General features: G+C 36.6%; 1 non-coding gene across 1 annotated transcript; it reads right to left on the bottom strand.

The window, feature by feature from the left end:
- Window positions 1-7,030: 7,030 nt before the first annotated feature.
- On the bottom strand, window positions 7,031-7,137 carry LOC131222714 (small nucleolar RNA R71). Its single transcript, XR_009160167.1, has one exon. It is a non-coding gene; the product is annotated as a small nucleolar RNA R71 (small nucleolar RNA).
- Between the last annotated feature and the right edge of the window lie 4,878 nt (window positions 7,138-12,015).

The following is a 12,015-nucleotide window of genomic DNA, read 5'->3' as shown; positions in this document are numbered from 1 at the left end:
ATTTTGGGTCGAGTCAAGTCCAGTGACTAGGTGACCTGAACTCTACTCGATTTGAGTTTGGATTGGATGATGTCTACTCAGTTTGGATGGACTCACCCACTTGGTTCGGATCAAGTCGGTTTTGAACAAGTCGAACGAGCCGAGTTGTCCTGTGCTACTATAAGATCATAAGTTCGAATGCCCATGTAAGGGTGTGTGTAAAGAAAAAAAAAAGGAAAAAAAAAATAAAGAGTGTCACCAATATTTAGATGGGATGTACTTGGTGTTATCCTCGTGAGGATATAAAGGTGTGGATGAAGGGAAAACACAAATATTAGTTTGGTAAAAAAAAATTTGTAGCCCTCAAGAAGTTTTTAATGGTGGGCATTTAATCTCTACTTGGTGGTCCACTTGAGATTTGGATCTGCTTCATTTTTGAGACCATGCCCCCAAAATGGGATAGAAAAAAGTTATGGTCAGCAAACATGCATAAAGTTGTGCCCCATGCTCAAGGCAACACCCGCTAATATGTTACTCGGGTAACAACTAATCTACTCCCTCCATAGATACGCTGAAACCTATAACCAACGACATGTTTTAAAACTCCGATGAATCTGATGCGCCCTTCAAGTCAACCCAGATTCGATGGGACCTAATTCAGTTCGGAAAAACCGGTGGTGCCCCAACTCAACCCAGACTCTGGTGACTCGGGCTGATTCAGACTCATTTCGAGATCGAATGAGTGGATCCGAGTGGCAAGTTTTTCAACCCTGAAAAAGGAATGAAAGTGGAGAAGTAAGAAATCCACCCACCGTCATTACATTAGCTCACCCGTATTAATCAGAGACGAATTAAGCTGATAGCCCACCACACATGTATGCGTGTCCAGCAATTTACACGGTGCAAATTGTCTGTTCCATCATGGATGGAGTATGACTCGAAAGCCTAACTATTCTAAGATCTTAGCCGTTGATCGACCGTTTTCTATTTTCACACAGTCCATTTCGGCGATCCAACTTACGATTTGGACGGTCTAAATCGAAGTAAACATACGCCAAGTTATATGCAAACCGCAGCAGATGAGTCACCACCATTTATAAAAAGGTGGTGGGCCATCAGTTTCTGATCTTATTAAGTTTTGCTAAGAAATAATATCTCAATGGAAGAGGTGCAGGCACACGAGGAATGCGTGTGAGAGATCTGGTCCATTCATTAGGTGAGTCTGGTTGTGTACACATTCTGGCCTAAAAATCAAGTTGATCCTTTCATAATGTACGCCACACTAATACTTTGAATATTGACCGTTGGTCTTCTTTCTAACATTCAATCTCACACCAGAACAACGGGATAATCTTGTCTTAGATTATCGAACTATGAGTCTAATTTATAGGATTAAATGGGTCCTTGCTCTTACTCAGGTGGTAGACTCTCAGGAGTTTCAGCACCTGGTTGAGGGTTCGAGTGCCCATAGGTGGTGAAATCCCACCACGGCGTGAGTGTGTGGTGGTGTGTGTGCGTGTGTAAAAAAAAAAAAAAAAAAAACCTCTGTGCAAAGCGCTAGATCTCATATCATGTGATCCCCCAGTCTAATGCGGACGCGGTTTGGCTAGTGACAAAATGAGGTATATTTATATCTCAGGTGGACCACACCACCGGAAAACAGTAGTGTTTGAATGCCCACCATTAAAAACCTCAAGAAATTTTTAATCGTGGGCGTTCAATCAACACTGTGCGGTCAACTTGAAATTTGGATCAACCTCATTTTTGGGTTCATACCATAAAATGATATGGAAGAATGGGTGGACGGCATGGATGAAACACATACATCATGATAGGGTCCACAGATCACCAACCACTAGCTATCAGCTAGTGGCAGAGTCCGTAGCGAATTCGTTTCCCTTAAATGAACATTACTATAACTTTGTGATTGATTATTTATTATAGGCATCTGTTTAAAAGCTATCAATAACTTTTTCTGTCTTAGAAATACCCCATCATTTATTGGCCCTGAATAAAGCTTCGAAGAATTCAATTAAATCAAATTAAGGTTTTGAGTTAGAATTTATTATTTTTTGTATGTTCTACTTTTTGTTATTTGTAGTGTTTGAAGAATCTTAGTTTTATTTAAGGTCTTTATTTTGGTCATTTGACTGTTGTTTACGAGTTTTTGTAGAATTAAATGTATTTTTACAAATTTTAGTAATCTTTAATATTTCAGAAAAGTATCCTATTTCATATCAAATTACAAATGTAGGCTTATTTTGCTTACATAGGCTCATCAAATACATTGTAATTGGCGCTTCATGCAATAAAATCAATTTTCTCTATCCTTTTTAGTAGGGTCCACAAATGGATGATGTTGACTTAATTTTCTTCCAAAAATCATGACCATCTGTTTTTATGCGATTGATTAAATGGTTAGGATTGCTTCAATGATAGCTTATAAAGCTATCAACGTCTACCAGCTGGACCCATGGGCGCTAGACCAGTTTTAACAGGTCGAGGTTAAATATCTGGGACCCATTTAAAAATTGGGATCTATCCTTTTGGATCTAGTTTAAACTCGGTTCCCGCCCACCTTATGGAAGTCTTTACACTCACATACATACATACTCATTCTACCAATCAAACTTGCTTTTTTAAGCTATGCTTCAACACTTATATGATTTAATCCATCCATTTAGGTAGGCCTAACCATATAAATGCCCTTCTTTGACAAGGATCCAACCTGTCACTACACGGACCTAATTTGGGACCAAGGTCCAAAGACCCATGGGCAACTCGCTCATATTCTGCCCAAGTCCTTTAAAATGAAACACGGGACTGAAAGGACCTGACCCAGTAATACCCGAACCTGATGATCAGCCCGGGTTTCGGGATGCTGGAATGGACCCGTTAACAGCCCTAGCCAGCCATTGGATTCCTGCACAATGGCGTCCAACAATTTGTGTCCCTTAGATATTTAGCACACTAGCCACATAGACATGGTGAAAATCATTCGATCTGGACCGTCCGCCCAACCGGACGTCTTACACTAATGGGGCTGTACCTCGAAAGTCACACTGAATATCCTCACCGTCAATTGCTAAAAGAGCTCTAATCAACTGCCGGCATTCAAAGATCAAAATCCACCTCCGGAAGGGTTCAAATCCTATTATCCGCGTGCCTCCCGAGATATGGTATGGAAGGCAAGGATGGCGCACGTGATTGTCGTTTATGAAATAGACTCTCTAACATATCATCTTTTAAAAAGAAGTGGTGCCTTGAAGTGAGGTTGCAGGCCCTCTCAGATACATTTTTTGACCTAGAAGTTTGGCACCGGTGACAATGAATTTATATTTATTTTAATGTAAGTCGAAGAAGGGTTACATTTATTTTAATATAAGTCGAAGGGGGGTTACATCAAAGTAGGTTTTCTATCTCTATACTACCTTTTTTTTAATCTATTCTTTTAAAAAAATGTATTACTTTAAAAAAAAAAAAAAAATACATGAACCCTAATCTTAAGTTGAAAACACGCGCTTTGCTTACTATATTATGTAGATGGTAAACTCTCCTGTTGTGCACGTAGTTTGTAATCGTGAGTTATAGATTGGTGATAGAGACCATTGGACTGCGTCTCTGGTCATGAATGGATCACTTTTAAATAATAATAATAATAATAATAATATTCTTAATCAAAGAACTCTCGCTTGCATTTGTTGGCATGCAAATACATTGTTAGGAAAAAGTTCACTAGCAACCCATGTTGAAGAGAATGGTCTAAAGATCAGAGGACTACCATATTCCAATTAAAAGAATTTTATGCAGGCATGTATAAAGACTTCTGTAAGGTGGGCCTACTTGATCAATGGTTGGATATTTCGATCAAGCATATTAGTGGGACCTATTAGAGTAGTGATCATGCCAAACTTGTATAAGGGGTGATGCCTTTGGACTATGATATACATGGTATTTAAATGGGCATGGAAACCCATCAAACCTGTGGAGTCTAGAGAAGGTACGATGGCTTTTAAACTCCTCTAGCCTTGTTTATATAGCTTAAAGGATTAGGGAATTTGAAACACATCGAAAGTCCTCTACCTTTAAGCTTCACATAAATTTGTTAATCCTATTTCAACTAGAATATTGTGCGTGTGACACAGTTGCAGCGTATCACCCCTTACATGATTTTAGATCAATTGAGTGGGGTCCACTAGTACACCCAATCACACTATCCAACCCTTAGGAAGATCCAGACCATTGGTTAATAAGACCCACCTTATAAAATTCTTACATTTTTTCACTTGGGCCATATTGATCAATGTTAAAGATTAATTTTGAAAGCATATTTTTGTATTTAAAAAAAAACATCCAAATGGTTAACCAATGCAATTGTTGGATAGTACGAGCAACACTTTTATAATCTGGTCCATCAATGCTACTAGTATTGGATCACGGTAACTATCACAACATTTAATCTTGACGAAGTGAGACTAAGCATGATCACGAATACTACCAGCATTAATGACATAAATCAGGAACTATGAAGTATGGTATAAGGATTGCATACTTAGAGTGATCATATGTGTTTATCCTTAAGATGTCCCGAAGCTCTTAAATGTCTCCAAAGAGACACGGCTTTACTTCCGCTTACTTAGAACAAATTGCGCATATATAGAAAGAGAATCAGAAATTAACTTTATATCAAAATCATCAAAACTTTATAAATGATCATGAATGAGTCTTTTTTAAATACTAGTGAGAAATTCTTAAAATCAATGCATTCACATTGGTTAAAACCATTGACAATAAGTTTGGCTTTATAGCTTTCAACATTACTCTTAGAATTTCATTTGTTTTGAAATACATATTTACAACCAATTGGCTTTATTCCTTGGGGTAACTCAACGAAATCATATACTTTTATCCTTCATATATTCTTTTCCACCTCTATGTCAAACTCGTGTTCTTACAAGTATAAGATTTAATTTTCTGGAATCGCAGGCCTCCTCCCTCTTTCAGATCTTCTTAATAGTTCACCCTCCTAAGTTTGATTTTGATTTTCTTTCTCAGTGGGTCGTATAAGAGATTCATTGTGGTGATCTACAATGATTACAGGCTTAATTGCAGAATCCATACCCACATAGTCCGGAGTGATCGTGATGGGAGTCACAATCCTTTCTTCCTTGAATACAAAATTTTCAATGTTCGTGCTCCCACTATTTTTAATATCCTTAATGAATTTAACATTCCTAGTCTCAATAATCCTAATGGAGTAGAAATGATAGTAGAATTGACAACCTTCTAACATTTTTGAGAATCATATAAAGAAACAACTTATGGTTATGGAATCGATCTTTCTTTTATGCGGATTATAAACTTTGGCCTCAGCAGGACATCCCCAAACATGTAATATCAATGACTTGGCTTTCTTTCATTCCACAACTCAAAAGGGAATTTTACTTACAACCTTGCTGGGGACCCTATTTAAGATATGAACTACAGGTTTGATTGCATCACCTCACAAAGATTCTTGCAGTGTCAAATTTCTTATCATACTATGCACCATATCCATAAGGGTATGACTACTTTCAGTCACACCATTTTGTTTTGGAGTCCTAGGCATGGTATACTAAGCGACAATGCCACAATCTTATAGGTATCTAGTGAAGGGTCTTGGATTGTGACCTGATTCGTCATATCTGCTGCAGTATTCACCACTACAATTAGACCTGGCGACCTTAATTTTTCCATCAAGTTGATTTTCAACTTCAGCCTTATAGATTTTCAAAGCATCCATGACATCTGATTTTTCATTTGTAAGATAAAGGTACCAAAAATGAGAGTAGTTATATATAAAGGCGATAAAATATTTGTGCCCCACTACGGGATGTTGTAGGGAATGGCTCATAAAGGTCCGTGTGTTTCACATCTAAGAGTCTTACACTCCTTTTTGCACATTTCTTTCTAGTTTTGGTTTGTTTACTCTTAATACAATCAACACATATTTTATAGTCGAAGAAGACTAGAGAATTAAGAATCCCTTCACGCATTAGCCTTTTAAATATCTCATGAAAGATATTTCTTAATCTCTTTTTCCATAACATGGAGGAATTTTTATAGTCTAGTTTTCACTTAGATCGTACTTTATTTCAATGCATGACATTTACATTATAAACGTGTGAGGTATTCAAGTCTAATTGGTACAGGTTATTAACTATAGTGCCAGTATCAACCACATTCGAATCATAGTAACTACTAAACATTTCTATTCTCAAATCTAAACATATAACCAAATTTATCTAAACGAGAAATTGAGACTACATTGTGTTTTATGAAAGGTATATAAAATTATTAGATACTAACCTTATTTTTCTGTTATATAGAAACTAACATAGAATCATCAATCCGGTAATATCCTTCTAACTCTTCTTACTGTAGTATTCCAGATTTTTTATTTTTCTATAGTTTTTCTTTTTTCTGAAGTATGTTTTAGTTTAGACTTGGGTTTGAGAGTGTTTCATGCCCAAGTGATACATGACAACACTCTACGTCTCTTAAGTGAAGGAGGATTAATTGAAGGTTTGCCTATCCATCATCAGATTAGACACAACTTGAGATCCTCCAAGTTAGAAGAAAGTATGGCTATAAATCAACCTCACCATCCCGCTGAAGAGCAATAAGATGAGAATGTTGTATATAATGCTCATCCGCTTAAAACTTTACGTGATTACCTACAACCAGCGATGGCGAGTACACCTTCATACATGGTGTTTCCACACAATGTAGAAAACTTGGATTTCAAGCCGAGAGTGATCCAACTACTTCCGAAGTTTCATGGACTTGACTCTGAAAGTTTATATTTATATATTAAGGAATTTGATGAGATAGTAGCAACCTTGCACTTTCATAACGTGTTTGAAGACACCTTAAGGCTGAAAATATTTCCTTTCTCTTTGAAGGAGAAGTCAAGTCTTTGCTACACTCCTTAAGACTGAGATCTATCGGGACATGGGTTGAGATGACCCGGGAGTTCCTTAATAAGTTCTTTCCATTTCATATGACAAATACACTAAGGAGGGTGATCATGAATTTCTCTTAGAAGGAGGAAGAGATCTTCTTCCAATGTTGGGAGAGATTCAAAGATTTTTTGAATTCTTGTTCACATCATGGCTATGAAACTTGGCAGGTAATAAGGTTTTTTTTTTATTTTTTTATTTTTTTATTTTTATGATGGACACCTATGCACCAATTTGTAGAGATGATGTGCAATGGAGAATTCATGAATAAGGATCTTGATGATACATGAGATTATTTTAACGTACTTGCTGAAAATAAGCAATCAAGGGATACCTTATCAAAGCCCACTAATCCCAGATTGATTCAGTCTAGTAAAAAAGGGAGGAATGTACGTCTTAAGGGACGAAGATGATGTGAATTCTACTGTGGCTAATCTCACAAGAAAGGTCGAAGCCATGGAACTAAAAAAGTAGAAATGGTCAAACCCAATGAGACCATTGAGATTTTTTGTGGTATTTGTGCTAGTAATATACACTTGACACCAGATTATCCTACAATTCTTGCATTCCAAGAGTTGTTACATGAGCAATCTAATACTATGAACAATTATCAAAGGCCATTCAACGCCCCCATCTCAAACACATACAATCCTAGCTAGAGGAACCATCCAAACTTCATTTGGAGGAATGAGCAAAGGGCCAATACAGAAAGAAATCCTCAAGGAACTTTTCCATCAAATTTCAATCCATTAAATTAGAAAAGCTCTCAAGAGGATACGATTCAAAAATTCACTCAAAATCAAGAGAAATTCAACCAAATACGTTACAAGCATTCCAGGATATCAAAATATCCTTGGGAGTGTTCGCATCGTCTATCCAAATAATTGAGTCACAACTAGCTGTTGAGGAGAAATGAACTCTTTTAGCCCAATCTCTACCTAACCCAAAACAATAATGCGAATTAAGTGAACCAAGCTCTTCGAACCATTTGAAGCAACCTAAGTCTATCACCACTCTTAGAAGTGGTAAGATAATTGATATAAACATCCCGAAGAGGGCTGAGAAACCTAAGGACTCGGAAGAATCTGAGAGATATGATGGACCTAGCCATGCTACTCATGAGAAAGAACCGGAAAAAGAATACCATCCACTTTCTTCATTCCCTCAAAGGATGATTTCACCAAAACCTTTGCATGACACTCATGATATCTTAGAGGTGCTTGAGCAGGTGAGAATCAATATTCATTTGTTGGATTCCATAAAACAAATCCCGTCATATGCCAAGTTTCTGAAAGATCTCTTTACAGCTAATAGATGACAAAACATTTAAAAGAAAATTTTTTCTGACAGAAAAAGTGAGTGTTATCCTAAAGTAAGATGTGCCTCGGAAATTTAAAGATCTCGGTAGCCCAACTATCTCTTGTGTAATTGGGAATTACTGGATAGAACACGTTACTTGACTTGGGAGTGAGTGTGAATTTGATTCCATGCTTGGTTTATGAACATCTCAGTCTTTGTAAATTAAAACCCACCAGGACCATACTTCAACTTGCTAATCGTTTGGTTCACATACCAGATGAATGATAGAGGTCATGCTAGTCCAAGTCGATAAATTCTACTATCCAGTAGATTTTATTGTTTTGGATACTCAACCTGTCATTGATGTGAGCACTCAAATTCCTGTCATCCTAGGCCGGTCATTCCTAGCAACTTAAATGCAATCATTAATTGTAGGAATGGAATTATGAAATTAACTTTTGGAAAAATAATATTAAAGTTGAATATATTCAATATGTATAAACAACCCAAGGATGTTGATGATGCCCACAAAGTGAATGTGATTGATTCATTCACAGAAGATAGGTCACTTTTGAACCTATTCTTTAACACTCTAGAGACGTGCTTGGTCCATTCCCCTGATTTAGATGATGGCATGATTAGGGAGATGGATGCCTTGTTTGATACTACACTGATACTTGAAACTAACGGATGGAGGCCAAAATTTGAAAAATTGCCCCAAACTAGGATAAAGCCTCTAACGTCTAGTATAAAGGCACCCAAGCTTGACCAAAAACCATTACCCACTGAACTTAAATATGTTTACTTAGGTCAAGATGAAATATATCCAGTGGTGATTTTATCCAACTTGGATGAAGAAAAAGAGAGTATGCTTATTTCTACTCTCAAGGAACACAAATAAGCCATTGGATGGATAATCATGGACCTCAAGGGAATTAATCCTTGGATTTGTACTCATTACATTCATTTCAAGGACAATGCGAAAACATCAAGACAAACACAACATCAATTAAATCCAAACTTGAAAGAAGTAGTTAACGTCGAAGTGTTAAAGTTATTGGATGTGGGTATTAGCTACTCGATATCCGATAGCCAATGGGTGAGTCCAACTCAGGAGGTACCCAAGAAGTTTGGGATCACCATTGTAGCCAATGTGGAAAATAAACTCATGCCAACTAGAGTCACTATTGGTTGGAGAATGTTCATTGACTATAGAAAATTGAAAACAGTCACAAGGAAAGACTACTTCCCTTTGCCCTTTGTTGATAAGATTTTATAAAGGTTACCCGGTCATTACTATTACTGTTTTCTAGATGGATATTTGGGCTACAACCAAATAGAGATAGCCCTTGAAGATCAAGAGAAGATTACATTTATATGTCCTTTTGGCACTTTTGCATGCTAGAGAATGTCATTCGGACTGTAATGCTTCTGCCACTTTTCAGCGATGTATGTTGAGTATTTTTTTGACATAGTGGGATAATTCTTAGAGGTTTTCATGGATGATTTATCTATTTTTGGTACATCTTTCAACGAATGACTTAATAATCTCAAACTTGTGCTGAAAAGATGTTTAGAAAAGAACCTTGTGCTGAATTGGGAAAAATGTCACTTCATAGTTTAAAAGGGAATAGTCCTTGCACAAATATTGTCTAATATAATTAAAGTAGATAAAGCTAAAATCGATTTAATCTCTAACCTACCTCCACCCACGAGTATATGTGGTGTGTGATCCTTTTTAAGACACATTAATTTTTACTGAAGGTTCATAAAGGACTTTAGTCTTATCTCTTGTCCTTTGTGCAATCTTTTTCAAAAGGATACTCTCTTTGAGTGGAATAAGGAATGTTAGAAATCTTTCACCAAGCTTAAGGGCAGGTTGACTAGTTCTCCCATCATGCAACCACTCGATTGGAGTCTTCCTTTTGAGATTATGTGCGATACAAGTGACTATGTTATCAGGGTAGTGTTAGGTCAGAGAAAAGAGAAGAGGCCTTACGTTATCTACTACGCGAGTAAAACTCTAAATTCTACCCAAGTGAACTATTCCACTATGGAGAAGGAACTCCTTGCCATAGTGTTTTCTTTGGACGAGTTTAGGTCCTACTTAATAGGATCTAAGATCATCATTTTCACTGACCATGCATTGCTAAAGTACATTCTTTCTAATAAGGATGCTAAGCCCCATAGTTAAGATGGATCCTTCTTCTTCTTCAAGAGTTTGACATAGAAATAGGAGAAAAGAAAGGAGTAGAAAATGAAGTGGCCGACCATCTCTCTCAGTTGGTTTTATTGGATTCCATAAGGACAACACCTATAAATGATATGTCCCTGATGAACAACTTTTTAAAGTCTCTCAATTACCTTCGTATGTTAATATCACTAATTATCTTTCCACAGGTATCCCGCATATTCATTGGACTGTGCAAGATAAAAATAAGTTCTTCATCGAGGTATGCAAATTCTTCTGAGATAATCCATGCTTGTTCGAATATTGCCTAGATCAAATCATTAGGAGATGTCCCTGATAATGAACATCATAGGGTCATCTCCTTTTGCCATTCTCACGCTTATGTTGGCCACTTCTCGGCTAAAAAGACCACAACAAAAATTTTATAGTGTGGCTTTTACTGCTATCTTCAAGGATACACATAAATTTCGTAAAGCGTGTGATCATTGTTAGAAATTGGGAGGATTGTCTCATAGAAATATGATGTCGTTGAACCCTTATTCTCGTCATGAAAGCATTTGATTGTTGGGACATCAATTTCATGGGGCCATTCTCCCAATCCTTTGGAGATATCTATATCTTGTTTGCTGTAGATTATGTCTCTAAATGGGTCAGGCAATTTCATGCCGAAATAATGATCATCGCACGATCATTAAGTTCTTGAATGAAAATATTTTATCTCAGTTTAGAACCCCTTGAGTCATTATAAGTGATGAAAGATCTCACTTTTGTAATAGGCCATTTGAAGCTTTGATGAAGAAATATGGTATTTCTCATAAAGTAAGTACCCCCTATATTCCTCAGACAAGTGGCCAAGCTAAAATTTCAAATAGGAAAAAAAAAACTTGAGAAAATGGTTAACCTGAATAATAAGGATTAGTCACTTCGATTGATTGATGCATTATGAGCTTACCTCTTTAGAAGTTTGCTTGGCACACTTTGAGGATTCTAATGACTATATAATCCAAGACATAGTGAATGCCTTGTGAGACAATACCTCGGTAGTTGATACTGATGAGAGAAACATTATTCTGAAGCCCCTTTTTCTACATCTATAATGTTTACCATTAAAGGAGGAGAAGCTGAAAATTGAACCGAAGTCTGAACCAAAGAAATGTGTTAAGACTACACTGTCTAATGAGATTTTTTTTGAATTTCACCTACTTGTAGTCTCTGATTCACTGTGGTGTACTAACATTAAAAACTTTTCTATCATAGGTGAATATTATTCACTTTGGATACCTTAGTGGATTAAAAGAATTTTTTTTAACTGAGGCTCATAAAGTTCTCTAGACATTCATGCTCCAAGGTATCCTAGTATACTGCAAAAATGACTTTTGGATGATCTTGTTGAGAAACCTACTGAGAAATTTATCGAGATACTGGCCAGAGGAAGAACCTTTCTATATGATCGAGTAGTTTTTTCTTGTTTTTCTAATTTAGGAATAGAATTTATTGCATTTTTATGATTAGTTTGCAATCCATAGTTTAGTTTCTCTGCTAGAA

Source organism: Magnolia sinica, chromosome 1, assembly GCF_029962835.1.
Source record: "Magnolia sinica isolate HGM2019 chromosome 1, MsV1, whole genome shotgun sequence".
Lineage (NCBI taxonomy): Eukaryota > Viridiplantae > Streptophyta > Magnoliopsida > Magnoliales > Magnoliaceae > Magnolia > Magnolia sinica.
The sequence above is the reverse complement of the archived record's forward strand: the minus strand, read 5'-3'. Positions and strand labels throughout refer to the sequence as shown.